Source organism: Pollachius pollachius (genome assembly GCF_949987615.1).
Source record: "Pollachius pollachius genome assembly, chromosome: 6".
NCBI classification, from domain to species: Eukaryota; Metazoa; Chordata; class Actinopteri; order Gadiformes; family Gadidae; genus Pollachius; species Pollachius pollachius.
The window spans coordinates 10,215,678-10,235,138 of NC_136939.1; the positions used below are offsets into that span (position 1 = coordinate 10,215,678).

Sequence of the window (19,461 nt, forward strand, 5' to 3'; positions counted from 1 at the left end):
CTATAATTAGTAGGATATAAAAAAACTGCTAACACATACCAACTCTTGATTAGTTAGCAGGTGAAAGCTTTTAAAACCATTTTGTAATTTGTTTAGCGGCAAAGATGTACTGATTAAAATACATTGTATTTATTCTATCTAACATTTAACATTGACAAAAGTCACCTGTCATTTTTAGCTTATTCAAGATTGCATATCCGTCGCACGGTGTGGCCACTGGCCGCACCGTGCGGGAAGAAGACACCTCTGAAGATTGCGCGTAAACACATGGACACTTTGTATCTCGCAATGTCGACTTCTCATTATTATGAGTTTACATGGGGATATTTTTTATTTTCAAGAATAAGTTTTCATATATTTTTTCTATTAATACTGGTGGATATAGCTTGCATAGTAGATGACCGTCGGTGGATGGCTGCGGGAGACACGATGCTGTTTTTGGTGTTTTGATTTGGGTGTTTACATCTTTTCTTTAGAACGTTGCGTGAATTTTCACCTTTTGCTTTATTTTCACTTCGTTTGAGTGCTTTGGATGCAACTGAACCATTTGTGTTTGCTTCTTGTTTCAATTCTATACAAACACGCCCAAATCATCATTCATCTGCTGCTATTAACCCGCCTGGACCGTTGGAGACATCCCCGAGTGACAACCGAGTCGTGAGTAGGCTACCCCCAAATCCCCCTTTCAGCCTGGAACTGCTTTGAAACCATTAGCGCTCTTAAGCCGCTACGCGTCTCCTAATGGGCCATCGATCAGATGAAACGTTAGCCATTACCAGTACCAAGTAACCATAGAACTTATACTGTTTAGATTATGTACTGTTGTCCATGGGATTTGCCAGCCTTCTAAAGTTAACTTTTATGGATGCTGTTTGAGCCCATCCGTTTTCCGTACAACCTTTTCTTTGCGGTGAATGTGTCTACCTGTAAAGTTAAATGTACATTTGACCTTAGACTAGCATATAAAAAAATATTAATTTATTTTGTCCACATGGCCATTTGCTGTCTGTGTATTTGCTAATAAATGGAGGGAGACACAAGCGATTTACAGGTATCTTACAGGTGAACAGGGGTGTAGCAAAAAACTCTGGGCCCTATACAAAAGCAGTCTCTGTGGGCCCCGTTCCTCTCTTGATCCATGTAACTCACGCATCTTTATTTTGTTGTACAAATAATCGGGCAACAATTGTACACATACACCTCAGTAACATCAGGAGATGATGAGGGACATGTGTGCAGGGGATGAGCCAGGATTTTATTACTGTGGTGGCCAGCCCGGGCCAGTCTTATCTTTGGGGTGGCACTTGATTGTGAACGGGGGGATTTTAAGTGCAATATTTATTCATAGCATCGGTTTATAACACTTTAAATAAGAATGATAAGTCAAAGTGAGATCAAACTAATAATGCATATATTTAAGCTTTCTTTAGACCGTTCAGGATTATTTTTATTTTTTTTATACTGTGGGGGCCAGCGGGGTAGCCAACCTCTGAACAGGCCTGGCCCCCACATGGCTACGCCCCTGCCTGTGTGGACCCTGAAACTAAGGGCCATGTGTTTCATGTAGTTAAGCTTTGCAAGGTAGTTTACTTATTTGCTAGGTATTTTATTTATTGGATAGATATAATGTCACGTGGCATTGAAGGTATAATAGTGATTCATTTATTATATAGATTAAGCAAATTTATACGATGCATTTTTGCTCCAAGCTAGAGTCCTCGCTGACTGCCTTCAATCTAAACACTAATTTCTTATTGTTTTCCAGTAGCTTGCTTTTTTCCTCATTCCTTTCTTTGCTAGGAAATTAATAGGACTATACTAAATAAATATCTTTATTTATTTCTGAGCTACAAACAATGTTAATCATTATAATCGTTAAAATTGTTCTACTTATTTCCTAGCAATGCAATTGTTATGTTTGCAGAAGTCTGATGGCAAAGCCATCATCAAAGCAGCTAAAGCATTTTCTTTGGTTTGGAGACAAATAGTAATTGTCATGATTTCTTTTCATTTATCCTAGATAAAGAATAAAATACAATAATTGAACTCGGATGAACATTTGTGCTATTTAAATATCAAGGGGCCTGTTCCAGTAAGCCGGATATGATGAATTCACTTACAGTCTTAATATTCATTTTCAAGATACATTGAAATGCGTAACAGGGCAAATACAATAGACAGAATACAAGGCAGTAGATACACCTTGATAAGTAACCTATAAAAAAAATGTAACATTGTAATAAATACTATGGATCTCATCAGCCGGCAGGTCACTGATGTTACTTACGCCGCCTACAGACTGTACACGTCCGTCGACGGAGCTCATTGACTTTTGCATGGGGCGCTCTCGAAGTGCATTGTGGGTCAATCCGTTCCATCGGCTCTGTTGCCTGCGTCAAAAAGTTGAGAAATGTTCAACTTTTCAGATAGCGACGGATCCGTCGGCCAATCAGATTATGTCCCCCGTACGTCAGACACACCCTCCAATGTACAATGTGAACGCGGCCTTACAAATGGAAAAAAATCTTCTCAATCCATTATTTAAAACCTAACAAATTTGGTTGCTCCCCTTGTTTCTACTCTTGGTCCCAGTATTGGCATGTCCTTTGCCAAATCAATTGTAAAATGTCTTTCTTCCACCGCTAGCTTTGATAATATTAACAGCCTGCCATGGTAATATACTCCAGTTAAAGTTTTATTTTCTTATGTGGTGAGGAATATTATGTCTTCCGCCATCTACAATAGTGCATTTCTTCGATTGCTCTAGAATAGTGCTAGAGTTGCGTTGCATTTTTATTGGAACCTTATACCAAAATGTACAAACCACCTTTTTACTTTTATGATCATTTTAACCACCCCCATACATTCAAAGCAGTGTGTCTTCACTGGAACTAGTACGTTGGTTGTGTTTCAAATGAAAGCTCAAACACCGGTATCGCCATACAGCTGTGCCATCATTTCCAGCACTGCTCAAAACCATGGCGAGTACGCAGCGCCATTTATAACCACTCATTATATAAAAAACAGACCTCAATTCAACGCTGGAGTAGAGCAGACTCCTCCACACAGCACTTACGTGATATGGCAGTTTGGCTTTTCAACGTGAATGTGTTTTAACCAATTAAAACGTTAAATAAATTCAATGTCTTCGTCGCTACAGCCCAATTTTAAAATGTAACATGGTGGTGCAGCACCACTATAAAATTGTTTCGGGAGAACCCTAATATATATATAGATATATATAGTTTTTTTATTGCCACTTGTGTTATCCCCTGCTTTACTAAAAACAAACACAAACCTGAATTTCAGTGTTCTGATTATTTGTAGCTTGTTCTATCTACACAGGATAGGTATGATTATTGTCCATTGTCTGTCTTAAAATGTCAGCTTTAAGTTATTTCTATGCCCCAATTGTCTGGCGGAAGAATGTTAAAGAAACATATGGTGTAGCTGTTTTCCTTTGTGTTATTTTTCTAAAAGTCAGAGGAACTAGATGGAAGGCAGAATGAGATGTGTGGAGCTAGGGTTGTTCTGACCTTTAGAGTTAAAGGGGACATCTCATACCACCAGGTGTGAGTGTGATTAGCCATTACAAGCCGTTTTCAAAATGTGCAGCATTGTGACATCACAGGTGGGCGTGTCCATCTAGATGTGTGACGGATAGATGGACACGCCAACCTGTTATGTCACAATGCTGCACATTTTCAAACCTGCTTGTAATGGCTAATCACACTCACACCTGGTGGTATGAGATGTCCCCTTTAATGTAGTTGGTGATGTGTGATTTTTAAACATGCTGAATCATATTGCCTACAGAACAAGCCACTCTTTGGTGTTTCTACTCATGCAGGTACTATATTTCTACTTATTTGTTTTGGGTGTGTTTACTCTTCTTTTCCACATTATGATTAACGTTGTGAAAGTCAACAACATTCTCTTCTGATTTAAATCCATAGTTAATGAGCGTCCATATAGGGACAGTAAATATACTGGACGCTAAAAGAATTGCGGCAAGCAACGTCACGTCTGCCACTGATCCATCGGGCTATTTCTGTGGTTAGCTGTGCAATTAGCCGCCACAATGAGTTGGAATCGCAAAGGCATGTACTAAATCAATCAGCTAAATTAGAGCAGGGGATATTCTCTTGGGCCTGACAGATACTGGATTTTATGGGCCGAAACCGATTTTGGTAATAAAAAAATACAGATATCGATGTATGCCGATATTCAAAATATAGATATATCTGCCGTTATTCAATAGAGGTGGAACAGGAGGGACACTTATCGGTTGCTGTCAGACCAAGCCCTCTCATACGTGTGTGTAAAGGCCTCCTCTACCCCCAGTAAGAGGGTTGTCTCTGCTGCTGGAGATACCATCAGCCAAGAGAGATCACACATGTTCCTAGAGAAGGTTGACATGTTGGTCTTTCTGCAGAAGAATTGTTGATTTCGGGTGGCAGACATCCACAAAACATTAACGATACCCACACCTAAACATTGCATTAAAATCATAAGCTGAAGGAAAACAACTATCACTGAGGGGAGGAGATACTAACCTTCACAAATAACATGATTAATGTAATACATGTGATGTAGTGAAGCTATTTACAATATTGGTAGATTCAAGTTAACTTAGTTTTTTCAAGATTGAATGGAAATTATGTACGGTAATGATTAGTGATGTGAAGTTATGATGCAGTGTTCTATAGATTAGATATAGACTACATGTGTATAGGCATCCATGTTGCCATGGTTCCATGTTCCATGTTAATTAATAGGCGCATCTTCCAGCAAAAGTCTGGTGGACCCTATGTCTGTCACTTAGGGTTTAATGACACTCTGTTCCCTTACCTGATGCTTTTGTGCTATAATGGCCCGATAAAGGTTGTGCAGGGGAAAAAAATGCCACCCGGGCTCCATTCCAACAGTGGAGCTATAGCCTATCCCTTGTGCGATGGGAAACTTGGTGGGTGGGAAGGTGGGTGGGATTAAGCCTCTTGTGCTGCCACTTCCATGGAGACGCAGCTGGACTGAGCAAGACTTCCATCAGTGGGCGAACAAAAGGTGTCTGACTGTTTGGTTAATGGGAGCCCAGTGGCCGATATTGCACGCTCTTCACTGCCATGATGCATCACACTTGCACACTTCCCCTCCCTTTACCTTGAGGATAGAGAACTGAGCATGGGATCTGATAATCAACAACTGTTCTCATTATGATCGCCTAAGTACTAAAGGGGATAGAGTTACTATTTGTGCTAACTATGCACTTAAAAAAACTTTCCCTAATTTTGTTTAGGCATGTTCTTGATGAATGAATGGAGCATAGGCCCAGTGTCAAGTCAATGCTTGCTTTTGTCTTTGTTTTGGTTATTGATCTGTATCATGGCTAGCATGCCCACCTTCGTCAGGGAATCAGGAAATCCATATTGGCCATTTAACAAGTAAGCCATATCAAGTAGAAGATGGCTTTAACCTATAGCACACTTTTAACGACATACACTTTAAATAATAGAAAGGGTGCATTGTAAACGCAATCGTTAACGTTTGACAGGTTCCAAGTTTCATAGAAACACTCCAAATCATACCAGTGCTCTTGGCGGTGAGAAATAGGTATACATTAGATATGAAGTAACATTTATTTTAAACGAAGCCCATAAATCATTAGCTTCAGCTACTGTTGGTTGTTTTCTTTTTTAAACACCTAGCACCCTCCGCCCCACCAGCCTCGACATGTGTCCCAGATTGCTGAAGGACTCACTGAGGGTATTGTTTCTCTTGCCAGCTAACTTGGCATGACCCACTTTATTTAGGAGCCCAGAGCCATTTGGCAGCAGAAGGGGGAGATTGAGTGCTGTTTGAGGCATTTAAGAGGCTGTCCTCAAGAAACCTTTCCTTATATCAACAGCTTCACTAATGTATGTGACAGCAAAATGGATTCTGGAAGCGCTTATGAAGGGGTTGTCTGTTTGACTTATGTGGGCTGCGATTCTGGCCAGAACGAGAACGTGTTAATTACAGTAGCTTTTATCAAGCAAAGCTATTTTTATTTTTTAGGCAACATTGTTTGCCTTCCTATTAGTTTCGATCAAAGGTAGAACTGCAATCATTTTAAGATGAATCAAAAATAGGGTTAGGTATGATATGATTTTGGTTTTCCCTTGACATTGGTATTCAGAAAATGCTAAAATGCGAAAACATATTTGTTCCAAGACACAATACGCTGTTGGCAAATATGCGTAAAGTAGGACATAAGTTACTTTTAAGAATGTGCTTTCGGTAAGTGCCTTGCTCGAAAATGTTGAACATTGCGTTCTGACACATAATTGATCAAAGTTCATTCTGTTTTATTTAAAACGTTGGATAAGATTGAAATATGGCTCCAGGGTTGTCTTCTCCAGGAAAGCTTGAACCATTGTTAGCTGACGGTGTCATTATCTAGGAAGCGGCTGATCTTGAATACAATACCGGGTCCTGCTTTATCGAAAAACCTCTTCATGAAATCAAGTAGGAATGATGTCAAGTAAGGGTGTGCTAGATTTCATGCAAGCTATGGCATCATATGAAATTGAGATACGCAGTCAGGGGCAATCTGCTGTGGTTGCAAAGTAAAAAAGTGAAATCTCCTGGGATGTATCACAAAATGATGGGGTATAAAATCTTGGTATTTGATGACCTAAGATCATACAAGATGGCTGCTCTTATTTTATTATCTGCTCTCTGGTATTTTAGCATGGCTTCTTTCGACAACTCATTAAAACATGTAACCTCTCTTTACACTTCTCAAAGTTTTATAGGATTTTTAAGGAGTGGCTGAGTCAAGAATAGATAAACAATCATGGGTAAAAAGAGCCCAGTTCTTCTGTATGGCATTTAAATGCAAAGATATCACTGGCCAGAAACGGTTGTGCAGACATTGAGTTATATTAATTGTATACATACACCATGATGTATGATATATTACATGCAATACAAAAATCAGGTGTGTTTGCTTTAAAAGGAAAAATTCCTGAAGATATTGACCATACATAACCCATGTAAGAGCTAAAGATCATTGTGGTGTGCAATAGATCAGTAAGTGGAATGTTCATTAAAAGTAATCCAAAAACCAGCATCCTATTATATCTCCTTGCCTTAAAAGGTTGAATATAAACGTTAATATTTAGTCTTTGCAAAGGAGGGATGAATTGGACATGGTTTACAGAGAAATCAATTATAAATAACTTATAAGCAATATCGACATCTCATGAAAGAGGTAATTTGTAGAGGAAAGAAACTAAGTACTAACTAGAAAGGTGTAGCTAGGACACCTCTGCTTATGCAGTGTTTTGGCAACCATCATCCTACAGATGAAACAAAGCATGAGCCTTCTCTGTGAGCAGTTACTGCAATGTGTTATGTGGCCTGGTGAGGGCAGCAGTAGGCTTGGGATACGTCCACATAATATATATACTACGAGACGAATAAGAACAGCAGCCCTTCCTGCATAGGAAACATCTATGGTAGGAAAACGTTAGAAATTGTAATAAAAAAAAAAGAAACCACGCCTTGAGCATCCTCATGGACTCCAGAATAGCCCACTTAAAGGGATATTAACTCAGTAGCTACATTGATCCAACTATCATTCAGCAGCAACCAAGAGAAATGTTTCCACCAAGATTCTTTGTACGCTGGAGAGGAAAAACAATTGCTGCAACTTACATGAAGTGGAAGGGGATACGTGTGTTTATTAAGTTGAACTACTTTCCCATGACGTGTGTGTAATGGCAAGGTCAAATCTTTTGATCCAATTTGATATTTGGATCCATCATCAAGACTGGACAGGGGAGTAAATAACACTGATTATCAAAGTCTTGATATGTCTGCCTCTATATCAAAGTGTGCAATCAAGATATAATGAGTTGATGCATGAACATTACTGCATACACACATCAATGTTTCCTGGTAGCCATACTAAGCCACCACTTGCCGGTTGATCCACAGTTCTCACCTTCCTCATATGTTCCTGATAACTGCATAAGCAGTCTCTTATGCGGTTGTAGCAGTTTAAGTGGTAGCCATATCTGCTGAGGCATTAGATCTGGGGCTGATTCTGTGCCTTTCAATTATTGCCTCTGAGTCATATTCATACACACATCCATACTCCAACGGCAGTGTCAACCAACAGCCAGCTTGTCAGAAGCAGTTAGGGTTAGTGTCTTGCTCAGGGGCCTCTTGACACTTAGCTAGGAGGAGCTGGGTATTGAACCAACAATCTTTGATTTGTCAGAAAACCCAGTCTACCTTAGATGCCGACCATTATGTAAGTTCTGACTTGGTTAAGAAATTGTATCACTATGTATCAACAGAATTTAGAATTCAGAATACATAAATGCCCACTGTGTGACGAGCCATATTACAGCTAAACCTGGCACTTGTTAGACAATTGTTGTAGTGTAACAATTTTTAATTTTTCTGCAGACTTTGAACCCATAAAAACTAATTTGGTAGGGCATGACATTTGATCGTGTCTGGCAAATAACCATCCTCTCTTTGGAGAGCCCCACTTTTGGCCACAAGCAATGTTTTGGAAAGTTACATCATAACATTTAATGAAATTAACAGTATATTGCAAGTATGTTCCCATTCTTCATTACATATCTACTATCCTCCTCTGTTGTTTTTTATGTTAATGTCATTATTAGAGAACACAGTCTTTCATCTCAAATTTAATTCTCCAGCGACAGATAGACTGTGATTGAATCTGACGGACTACTAGCAATAAGATTTCGTATTAAAAATGACTGATGCAATTTGGTACAGGTGTAAACGTAATTCCCATCCTCACAAAAAGAAGCCTGTTTGCTAAAAAAGGCGTCAGATACTTGCATGTACAGTCGTTTAGCATGACATCCATGGCCTATTCAGCTGATCCAGGCCAACAGGATTTCAGCCCTGAAAAGCTTTTTTTGACCTTAACAGAACTTTCCAAAACAAAAGACCCAAGGTCTTGTTGATTTGGCCTTGTGGGGAGCGACACGATAAGAAAAAACCTTCATGATGTTTGACCTTTTGTCAGATATCTATTTTTGTTCCCTGTCATCTACATTGTTTTTGCTTGATTGGAATAGCCATATAACTGAAAATAGCATTTAGTTAACCAGTCATTTTTGAAATACATACATTTCTCCCAAACTATTTGGATATCCCTTTAAAACGTTTGTGAATAGAAACAGCCCGGCGACGTTTGACAGGATATCCTGCACAGGTCTGCTGTGCTGAGAGCAACACTGGTATACTGTTCTGAGCCACAGGCTGCTGCTAGAAAAAAGGATCTGTGCCACTTTTATGCTTTCCCTGCCTTGTTATGTTCTTGTTCATTTGCATTACCAAGAAGGCACATGCTAAAGTTAAGTTGGATTTATCAATGAAAAAAAGTAATTTCTTATGAAGTCATTTCTTAAGCGCTACTGTTGCAAACAGTCCTACAGAGGTAGAATATACAAACCACCAACCATATAAATGATTATTGTACAGTTGTTATTTCATGTATCACTACTGTACGGCTGAAATCGGTGACAACATTTCTGGGTGCTCAGTGAAGAAAGCAGTGAGACCTTTCCGAGCAGGGACACCACTTCATGTTAGGAATGCGTTCGTACGCAGCACAGCCATAACGCTGAGTTCCTGATCCACAGGCTGCACTCACAGCTTCACAGATTAAATGCAATGTGTTGGATCATGTCCAGCTATGATGCAATATATATATGACATTTTATGACCACTGAAAATATTATTTGAATGAAAGGAACTTATTTATTTAAGATTGTTGTGTACATTGCAATGGAGCTACTATTATCATTGTTAAGCAAGCAATTGCTTTTAAATCCAAAATAGTTATTTAACTTAAATTCAATTGTACACCAGTAGTGGGCTTTACTGTTTATTCAAAAGCCATATTTGAGTCGATAGGGTGAGGAATATAAATTCTTTATCACATTCTTTTCATAACGCCTTCTTTTGTGCTATAACAAAGCCGGTTGTTGTGCACGTATAATATGAATCAATATCCCGTTAAGTGTGCCTTATCGTGGCTGGATAGATTCTAAGTGAGCCAGAGACTTTGCTTATCCTGTGGCCCGCCAGGGTGTGTCATATGATCTGATGGAGTAAACCCTTGGAGTTTTGCAGACTTACTAAAGCCACCAAACCCGACATTTAGTGTTTCTGTTCACTATTGCGAGAGTGCACACACACACACACACACACACACACACACACACACACACACACACACACACACACATACACACACATACATACACATGCACATGCATATACACACACACACATACACACAAGCACACACATGTGACACACACACACAACACACACGCAATTGCCCGCACACACACACAACCAACAGACAACACACAAAAGCAGTGCGTGTGACCTGAGGGTCAAGGTGCAGTGACTCTGAGAGTTGTCTAACTGGGCCTCTTGAAACTCGTGCCTTGCATTCCAGTGCCCCAGGGAGGGGGGCTGTCACAGACCGGCCTGACCGGCGAGCGAGAGGGGGAGGGAGAGAGAGAGAGAGGGAGAGAGAGAGAGAGAAAGAGAGAGAGAGAAAGGGAGAAAGAGAGAGAGGGAGAAAGAGAGAGAGAGAGAGAGATTAAAGTAAAGATAGAGGCGATGGAGGGAAGCCGGTGAGGGATTATACAGCGTTCGCTTGCATCGCTAGAACCGCCTGCTAGTTCCCTCCCCCATTGACCAGCGGAGGACTTTCCGCAGCAAACTCGAGGAAATGCTGAAAACTTGAACCTCCTATTCTCCAGCTGCTCTTCTAACTAGCCCACTTGTTTTCTTTCAGACCACCTCCCCCCCTCCCATCTCTCTCCCTCTCTTTTATCTCGCTGTGTGTGGTGTGTGTGTGTGTGAGTGTGTGTGTGTGTGTAACGTGTGTAAGAGGAGCACTTTTGTCCGGTGCCTTTTTTTCTGCGGTGTTGCAGACACCCATGGAGAAGAGGGCTGGTGGATTTTAGGGGTTACTGATTGGGTGCACAGCTGCGCCGCGCACGAGTCTCTCTCCACTTTTCCACACTATCTCCACACTGGGACTATCGCGTCTCTACCTCTCGCTCTCTCCCGCTCTTCTGCTTTCTCTCTCTCTCTCTCTCTCTCTCTCTCTCACTCTCACTCTCTCTCTTGCTCTTGCACTCTTGCCTCCGTCTCTGTAGCTCTCTTTCTACCTTTCCCTCGCATTCTCTTTTCTTTCCCTATTGCTCATTATCTCTCTAAATCTTTCTCTCTCTCTCTCTGAATCTTTATCTCTCTCAATTTCCTCGGACTCCCTCTAAGCCAACGGGTGTTTTGGACAAGGTGGGCGGGGGGAGGTGTGGGGGTTTTGGGGGGGGGGGGGGGGGGGGGGGCACAGCATATTGGAGCGCAGGAGAGCGGAGTGGGTTGCACATCGAAGAGAGGATTCTTTCGCTCTTGGATTTTGGCGCTCAAATCAGGTCAGTGGTCATCTCATTGTTGGGTCGGTTTTCGACCGTCTTTGTGGTGGTCAAGTGCCAGGAGCTATATATGCGTTGGTTTGTTGTCATTGGGTAACATTGTTCTTTGTTCACTTTGCTTTGCCCTCCGTCCACATGTTGCCAAGACTTTTTCTGCCTCCCGTCGTTCTTTCTCACTCTCTTTTCCCGAAATTCAAGTCGGCATAAAGTTGTGAAATATTAGTGGCACTAAGCGCACACGTCTGCGGCTGACGTTTACAGAAAAAGGCTACTGAACGGTTTTGGTGGTGGGGTAACGGGGTCAACGTTTCATTGGGTTAAAGTAAGAAAGAGTGGCTGGGTTCTGGGGTCGATGGTGGTGGTGGTGGTGGTGGGGGTGGGGGTGGCGGCGTAGGGTGTTAAGGGAATGATAGTTAACACAGCCGTAAGACCGGAGGAGGGCCTCTAAACTTTCTTTAAGCATGACACGGATACTTTGTGGAACATGCGCCTGCCTCAGCACTCAGGCAACAGCCCCCTTGCTTTAGGATACTTTTTACGAGCCAATTCGCCGAGCCCGCTTACTCTGCTAATTGAAGCGGCGCAGTTACACAGTGTGATCTCAACCTATTTCTCCAACCGCCTTCAGACACAAGCCAGACTCTTCCAAAGCTACTGCACTCGAATTCCCCGTGAAGCCTGAAGTGTTGCAAAAAAAAGGAAAGAAAAAAGGGGTTACTGAGTTCATAGGTCCTCTGGGTTTATTTCTCTGGATTTGCTGCTGCAGTACCGCTGCTTCGTCACCAAGCCGCTTCGTCACCAAGCCGCTTCGTCACTTTATATACCGTGGAGAACCGCCTTGAGAAGTGGTACACGAGAACTGCTTGTGTGCTTGAGGCTGTTTGTGCTGGGTTTAAAATTAGCCATTAAAATAGCCCTACGCAACAACATGCATGAGGACAAATTAGTTGGTCTATTTTCACGAAAAATGTTGTAAAAATACTCACCAACTACGTCTGCAGCAGAATCTAGTTCACTATTTTGGGCAAGTAGGTCACAATTTAAGAAAATAGCTCAACCTCAAGCTGTCTTGATGAGGACCATTAAAATGGCTGTTGATTTGAAAGAAAAATGCTGTCTACTCTATTATGAAATATAAATCATATAGAAAACAAATTTTAATTGGAAATGTATTCCTCGTGTACTCATTGCACTGTACTTTTTTTGTCACAATCACCTGACTTTTACACACCCTTTTACAGTACTACATTTTAAGTTGCCACTGCAATTGTTGCATGTTTCTTGACAATGAAATAGTTTATTTTATGTCCACCAATTTTCTGGTTCATTTGGGATGTATTTACATTTTTCTTTGCAAGTTTGTGTACCCATGATGGTAATTTGATTCGTTACTGAATAATTGGTATAGACATAGATGACCTTAGGCTACATTTATGTTATACTGATGAGTTAGCCAAAGTTACAGTCTAGTGGTTGGTTGGTCATCGTAATGTATTATTTTGTATTATCTATTAATAGAATAAAATACATCAATCTGTGCATGATTATTTTTCTTTCTTTCTTTTTATAGTAGTTTGTCTGTCCATGCAATGTGAAAACGTGTCAAGCTGTTGGCCTGACTGACCCTTACCACTGATTTCTCCCTATTCCTCGAGCCCCACCAAGCCCACTCCCCACAGATAGAAATTAGTCTGCTTGGTGTGTGCGAGCAGTGAAAGGAAAAGCTTGGCCGATTCCAGTAATTTATTAGTGGCAGGCCTGCCACAGCCATGTAACTGACAGAGGTGCCTTTCAGAGAGAAAACAGAAACTCAGAAAGTCAGCAGGAACTTAAGCTTAGTTTCAGGAAATAGGAGGAGGCTGCACTCTTTGCCACTTAAGAGTACTGGGAACATGGACTGGTATATTTTTCTTGGACTTAAGTTGGTTATTTGTGTGTCTTTCGGTAAGAACCGGAATGCCCTTGCCTTGAAAATGATTGAAATGAATGATTGTGTTACTGGTAAATGGACGAGACCTGCATCGAATCCTATCACGTGAGGTTTAAGCTGGCCTCACTCTCATTGGAAACATGGTTAATTACAATCAGTGCAGGAATTCAACATAACATTGCAGTGCACCATAGACCCAGTCATCATTACATATAAGGAATGTGAATTATATGTAAGCCTAGTAGTGACAGCATCTCCTCCCTGATTTTAAACTTTGAGACTGGATTGAGACGTTGCTCTATAGGAACGCTTTTAGTATAAAAAGTCAACTGTTAGTATTATAGCTTTGTACTATTTATATAACTTATGAAGGAAAATCTCAAATTGACCACGATTTAGAGAATGTTGTTTGGAGAGAAATATGTTTGACACTAATGATAGCAATAAAATACTGAATTCTTTATAGCAAGATCTGTTTTTTTGCTTTATAAAAGAGATTTAAGGAATAATACATTTAAGGCAAAATGCAAGCAACATACCATTCAACATCACTAAATGTTATTACCTATGTATTTAAAATCAACATTTGGGTTATACACTAAATCAATACTTGAAATATTTTTGGATTAAGAAGGTCCACAGTTAAGAGAAGCACAACCATTCGCAAACAGTAAGACCCATTTCCTACAAACTTAGGAAATAGTAAAACATTACAAGGCGACTGCCCCTTCCCTAGTCGATCCGATTCCTCTCCAAAAGGAGAGGATTGGAAACCCACCTCCGAAACCATATTTCCTCCCTGAACCATGGATGTGTTTATTTGTACAAGAGGCTGCCCGTCCCCCTCCCAGGTCAGAGATCACCGGCACTTTGTCTTCTTTCCATCGCGCTGACGGGGTTATCGCTCCTCCGTCGTCCGGGCCGAGGCCACCAAAGCTTGTTCGTTTTGTAGTGTCGATTTCTGCGTTTGTTCTAAGCCCGCAGATTCCCATTGTGTGTGTGTGTGTGTGTGTGTGTGTGTGTGCGCTGCTCGAGTGTGCTGCCGCGGATCCGTCTTCGCTGACCGAACCACGTGGGCCCGGGTCTCCCCACCATTTTAAACAGCCAGTCTGTCACCGCTCCCACAGCGGAGGGGGCGGGGATGCCTCCGAGCACATACGGAGAGGGGTACACTAGGAAATGGCTTCCATACATCAAGCGTTTCCTTTTCATGGAAAGGTGGGGTAGGAGGGGGGGGTGGGGGTGGGGTGTAAGCGGCGTAGCGGGACCGGGGTCGTGGTTTAAAGCGCTGTAGTGGTGGCTGAAGGCGGTGGTGATGTGGAGGGGGCAGATAATGGACACACAATGGGCTAAGGCAAACATTGGCCGGTGAGACAAAGGCTGGTCCACTTAGGTCACAGTGGGGCGAAACTCTTCCCATTATATGGGGGAAGTGATCTTCATTGAGGCTTGGGGCTTTTTTTTTTAAGAACCCCCCAATAAAGGGCTTTTGCGCTTTACTCGTCTGCACTCTGGGTCTGGATCAAAGCCAGCAGAGCACGTTGGTTTATGGAAGAGGGGCCGTAAAGTAGAGCAGTCACAACATCCCACAACCGCACAGGGCTGGCTTCAGGGTACCATGTATGCTATGGCCGTGTTGTCATTGCTGCACCCCTCCCATCTGGAGTGCGCAGAGATGGGAGGCTAGGATGGGGTCTTTCATCTGAAATGCCCTGTTTATTTTCTTTCTTTCTTTCCTTTTATGATACAATATACTATAATGTACATATAATAGACCTATATATTTGATAAATGAACGGTATTTTCCAAATATAGGAAAGATCAGAAAGGTAGATTTCCTTAAAGAATTTTTTTTGTAAATAGGTAACAATTGATGTCACACACATGTCCTGCCATTAAAAATAGCCAGTTGTTCAATTAAGTCACATGAAAATTGTAACAGCTTTTATCTCTCGGAAAAGACCAGTCTATAGGTTTTCCAGCTAGTAGTGCTAACCACCATGCTCTCACTTATTAGTCCAACAGCCGGTTGAGTTGTGGTCTAATTTATGGCCTGAAAACAAGCAGTCAATTACATGGTCATTACACGCTCTTAAAGATTGAGTCTTCCCTGCTTGCTGTTATTCACATTTATAACTTTGTTTCTCAATAAACGTGCCATTACCTCTGAAGCAAAATAAAGTCACTCAAGCCACATGATAAACAAATCAGGCCTTATCAGCTAACCACATCTAGCCTGGGGTGGATGCTGAAGATATTTCACAAACAACAATGTTACAAAAGACCAAGTTTACAACCGACCACAGCTCTGTGATAGATAGGAAAGATATTTGCACTTGGGCTTCTGCAAGCACTGCTTCAGTTTGTTATTGTTTTGTTGTTTGTTATTGTTTGTGTTGTGTGTGAGTGTGTTGTGTGTGTGTGTGTGTGTGTGTGAAACCGTACGCGTGTTTGTGTGACTGAAGGGCCATTATGGGACAGCTTTTTAATGGCGGTCTGGGAAAGTGGAAACCCAACGCCGGCTGACCGCTGCGCTTGTGTACATGAGCCCCACAGCTGGTGACGGCTGGGGGGAGGGAGATGGAGGTTAAGGGAGACAAGGGAGAGGGGATGGGGAGAGAGAGAGAGAGTATGGTGCGCTCAGTAATTAGTTGTCTGGTTTTCTATTGACCAGTCTGGTGTGGAGGCCTTGGGGACTGTTAAATTTGCTATTGAGAGAAAGGATTATGCGTCTGAAAGAAATTAAACGGCAGCGATGAATAGATTGCGGTGGTGGCCAAACGGTAGGCTGCTGTTTTTTTCTTCTTCTTTCCGAGTATTTTATTTATTTATTTATGTTGTTCCTCCATCTGCTTCGTGTGCTGACCTGTGTCTCGTGGGTGGCTGGGCTTGTGTTTTTCCTGTCAGAAGGCACTCGTCGTCACGTCGTAGGTAAATTGAAAAATTGTGCCATCGGTCATGACAGCTTTATGGAGGGATAACACCCAATTTTGGACGAGACTGACACACTCGTCCGACTCACAGACTTGGACACACACACACACACGCACACACACAAACACAATGCCATTGTTCCGTATTCACTGTCAAATATGAAGCCCTCTTAGCGGACAACTTATCATCCACCCGAGAAAAAAAAGAAAAAATCCTTTCCGTGTGTTAGCCGTCAAGAGTTTGATGTGGCAACTGTGTAATTAGATCCTTTAGAGGGGAGAGGAGGCGATGGTGGGGGGGTGTAGGGGGAACAACTGATGATGCTTCTCTGGCCGCCGTGGGGGGGGCAGTGTGCTGTCCCTGGTCGGTCGGACAGTTTGGACTAAAAAGAACAGGTCACCCCAGGCTTGTCTGTGAAGGGCCATGAACACAAAATGGGGACCTGGATTCACAGCGTATGTTTTGGGGACTCAGACCTTTACCTCTTACCACGGTACCAGCGTGGAATAACAAAGATAGAAAGAAGCATGTTTATTTTTTTTGCGTGTGGCCAGGCTGTAATACAATCCCTATAATGGCATAAAGCGGAGGAGAAAAAAAGTCACAAAAGATGGTGGGGGGAGAAAGTGCCTATAGCAGGGGAGACTATTTTCGCCCAAGCGAGTTAACATTAGCCTGTATGTGTGTGTGTGTGTGTGTGTCTGTGTGTGTGTGTCTGCGTGGAAAATGTGAACCTGCTGAACCCTTGTGCCTTGAGTGTATCTTGCGGACGAAAGAGGGATGAGGTCATGTGTTCTCTCCCACTGTTTGTGTAGCTGGCAGAGAGGCAAGGCCCTGCTGCTGGAAAGCCTCTCTGTATGACTCACGTCAGGAACCATGGCTACCCAGCGGGACGTTACCCAAACACGCCAAGATCAAATCAAGATGCAAACTCTCTGTCCCGGGGTCCTCCCTCAACCAGCCTCCTTCCTCTCCAAATAAACAGCTAGTAAAACGTCTTTTAACGTTTTTAGTAGGGTCCATTTATCAGTGCCTGAATTAAGGGAAGATTAGGAAATATGTATTTTAGGAAAAAGAGTGTGGTTGTCAGGTTATTTGAGATTTTGTTGTATTTGTTGTTGTGTTTTTCCATCAGAGGCATTAATATCTTGATCCACATGACAATGACCCCCTTTGTACCCCTTGAAGATGTGAATCCCCTTCTCCCTCTCTGTCTCTGTCTCTCCCTATCTCTGTCTCTCTGTCTCTCTCTTTCTGTCTCTCTCTCTCTCTCTCTCTCTCTCTCTCTCTCTCTCTCTCTCTCTCTCTCTCTCTCTCTCTCTCTCTCTCTCTCTCCCTGGCAGAGATTCCTTAGCGATTATCGCAGTGTAAATAGAAGTGGTCTGGACACTGTACCCTGGTACTGGGATGATTCTATCCAGGCCGCTCTAGTGGGAAACAGGTCGCTGGTGTAGCATGAACAACAGCCTGCTCGCTGCTCTCTCTGTTCGTCCCATACCGCCACCGAAAACAGTTTTTCCATTGTCCCGGGTTTCTGATAAAAATGAAAATATACATATGACGTTCAAGCCTAGGATGGCCTAAATATCAGCAGGGGTGTGTCTCTAGCATGTCGGCTGTGAAGCGGTGGTGGTGTTGTTGTAAATATATACCCTGGCTCTAAATAAACATGGGCATCCATGAGGGGAAAGTGATTTCCAAGACAACCAAACATTGTAGAACGGTGGTCCGTCTTTATCCAGCGATGGGGATGTTTGCCGTACGCACGGAACATTTGATCTGGGATATATTATTGTTTTTGTGATGTGTTATTGTTTATCAGCCATCGTTCCAGTCTGTTACGTGCGTGGCTTTTCAAATGTAGGGCAGAGTTACAACGGTAAAAGGATTGAAGTGCACAAGAACTTGCTCTCGTAAGGATGAGCTGATTTCAGACAGCTAATAAAATGGAGGAAAATAATAACAATGTAGTAACCAGTGTAATTTAATCACAAGTCCAATGAAATTTGGTAATGATGGGAATGATGATGACAGTATTTACCCCTCCCTATATTAAATTGTACACTACAATGAACAGGAGAAATGTACCGTAGATATTTCTGCTTTGCCTAAAGTGTTCGCAGATGGAGGGAAAATATAGGCCGAACACATTGTTATGTTAAAAAAGATATCCATTATGAAAGTCTGGGCAAGTACAAAAAAAACTGGAATATGAACAATGTCCTCGGTTCAAGAGTCTAAATCAAAACTCAACGTACAAAAATGTATACCGTTTCCGTCCTTTCCTCCGATTACATTGTGATTTCAATTTTAGGCCCAAGGGAAAAAACCTGAGTCTTTCCTGGCTATTGCATGGAAACTCACTCACTGAAATTACATTAATGCAGTTTGCTTGCACAGGAGGTTTTTTTTCTCCTTTATAATCCAATTTGCGTATTGTGCTGTAAGTTAGATGGTTTTCCTTTGTGCTGTTTGTGATTATTGCAGCGATACCAGCTGTGCCTGCAGCCTGCGTCACCAGTGAGACCGAGCCATCGCTTCTATCACTGCTTTAATACGTCCATTACACTTGAAAATTAAGGACAGCCGAGGCATGAGTACATCTGCCATACAAATGACCACCTCGAAGGCAAATGCAGCCAATATTAGCATCTACGTTTCCATATATTTCTGTGTGTGTGTGTGTGTGTGTGTGTGTGTGTGTGTGTGTGGGGGGGGGGGGGGGGTGAATGTGGGTGTCTGGGATTGGCTCCGATGCCTTTCCAGGTACTTTCCCAGCTCTTATACCGCCCCAATCTAGGTTTCACTTGAAACAATGTGTGTATGACGCCATCTTGCTGGAAGGAATATGTCCGTCCTCCATGTGGCTTGCACTCACGTACGTGCAGACGTAAGTAGGCGTGCGCACGCCTCTCTTGCTGCATGGGACTGCCCAAGTCAAGATCATGGTCACAGACTGTGGTCTCGCAGACCCCCCCCCCCCCCCCCCCACACACACACACACACACACACACCAACCCCCAACAAACCTGCACCCCCCGAGTCCCCAGACTGCCTCCCCCCACTGCCTGTCACCCCGCTGAGCCCCATGGGTAATAGATGGTG

General features: G+C 42.4%; 1 long non-coding RNA gene across 1 annotated transcript in view; it reads left to right on the plus strand.

Annotated features, from left to right (window-relative positions):
• The first annotated feature begins 11,408 nt into the window (after positions 1-11,408).
• The window catches only part of LOC307077260, a 43,861-nt gene continuing 35,808 nt past the window's right edge, over positions 11,409-19,461 (plus strand). Inside the window, exon 1 of the long non-coding RNA XR_013811927.1 lies at positions 11,409-11,492. This is a non-coding gene — a long non-coding RNA (uncharacterized lncRNA). The remainder of the gene's footprint in view (positions 11,493-19,461) is intronic.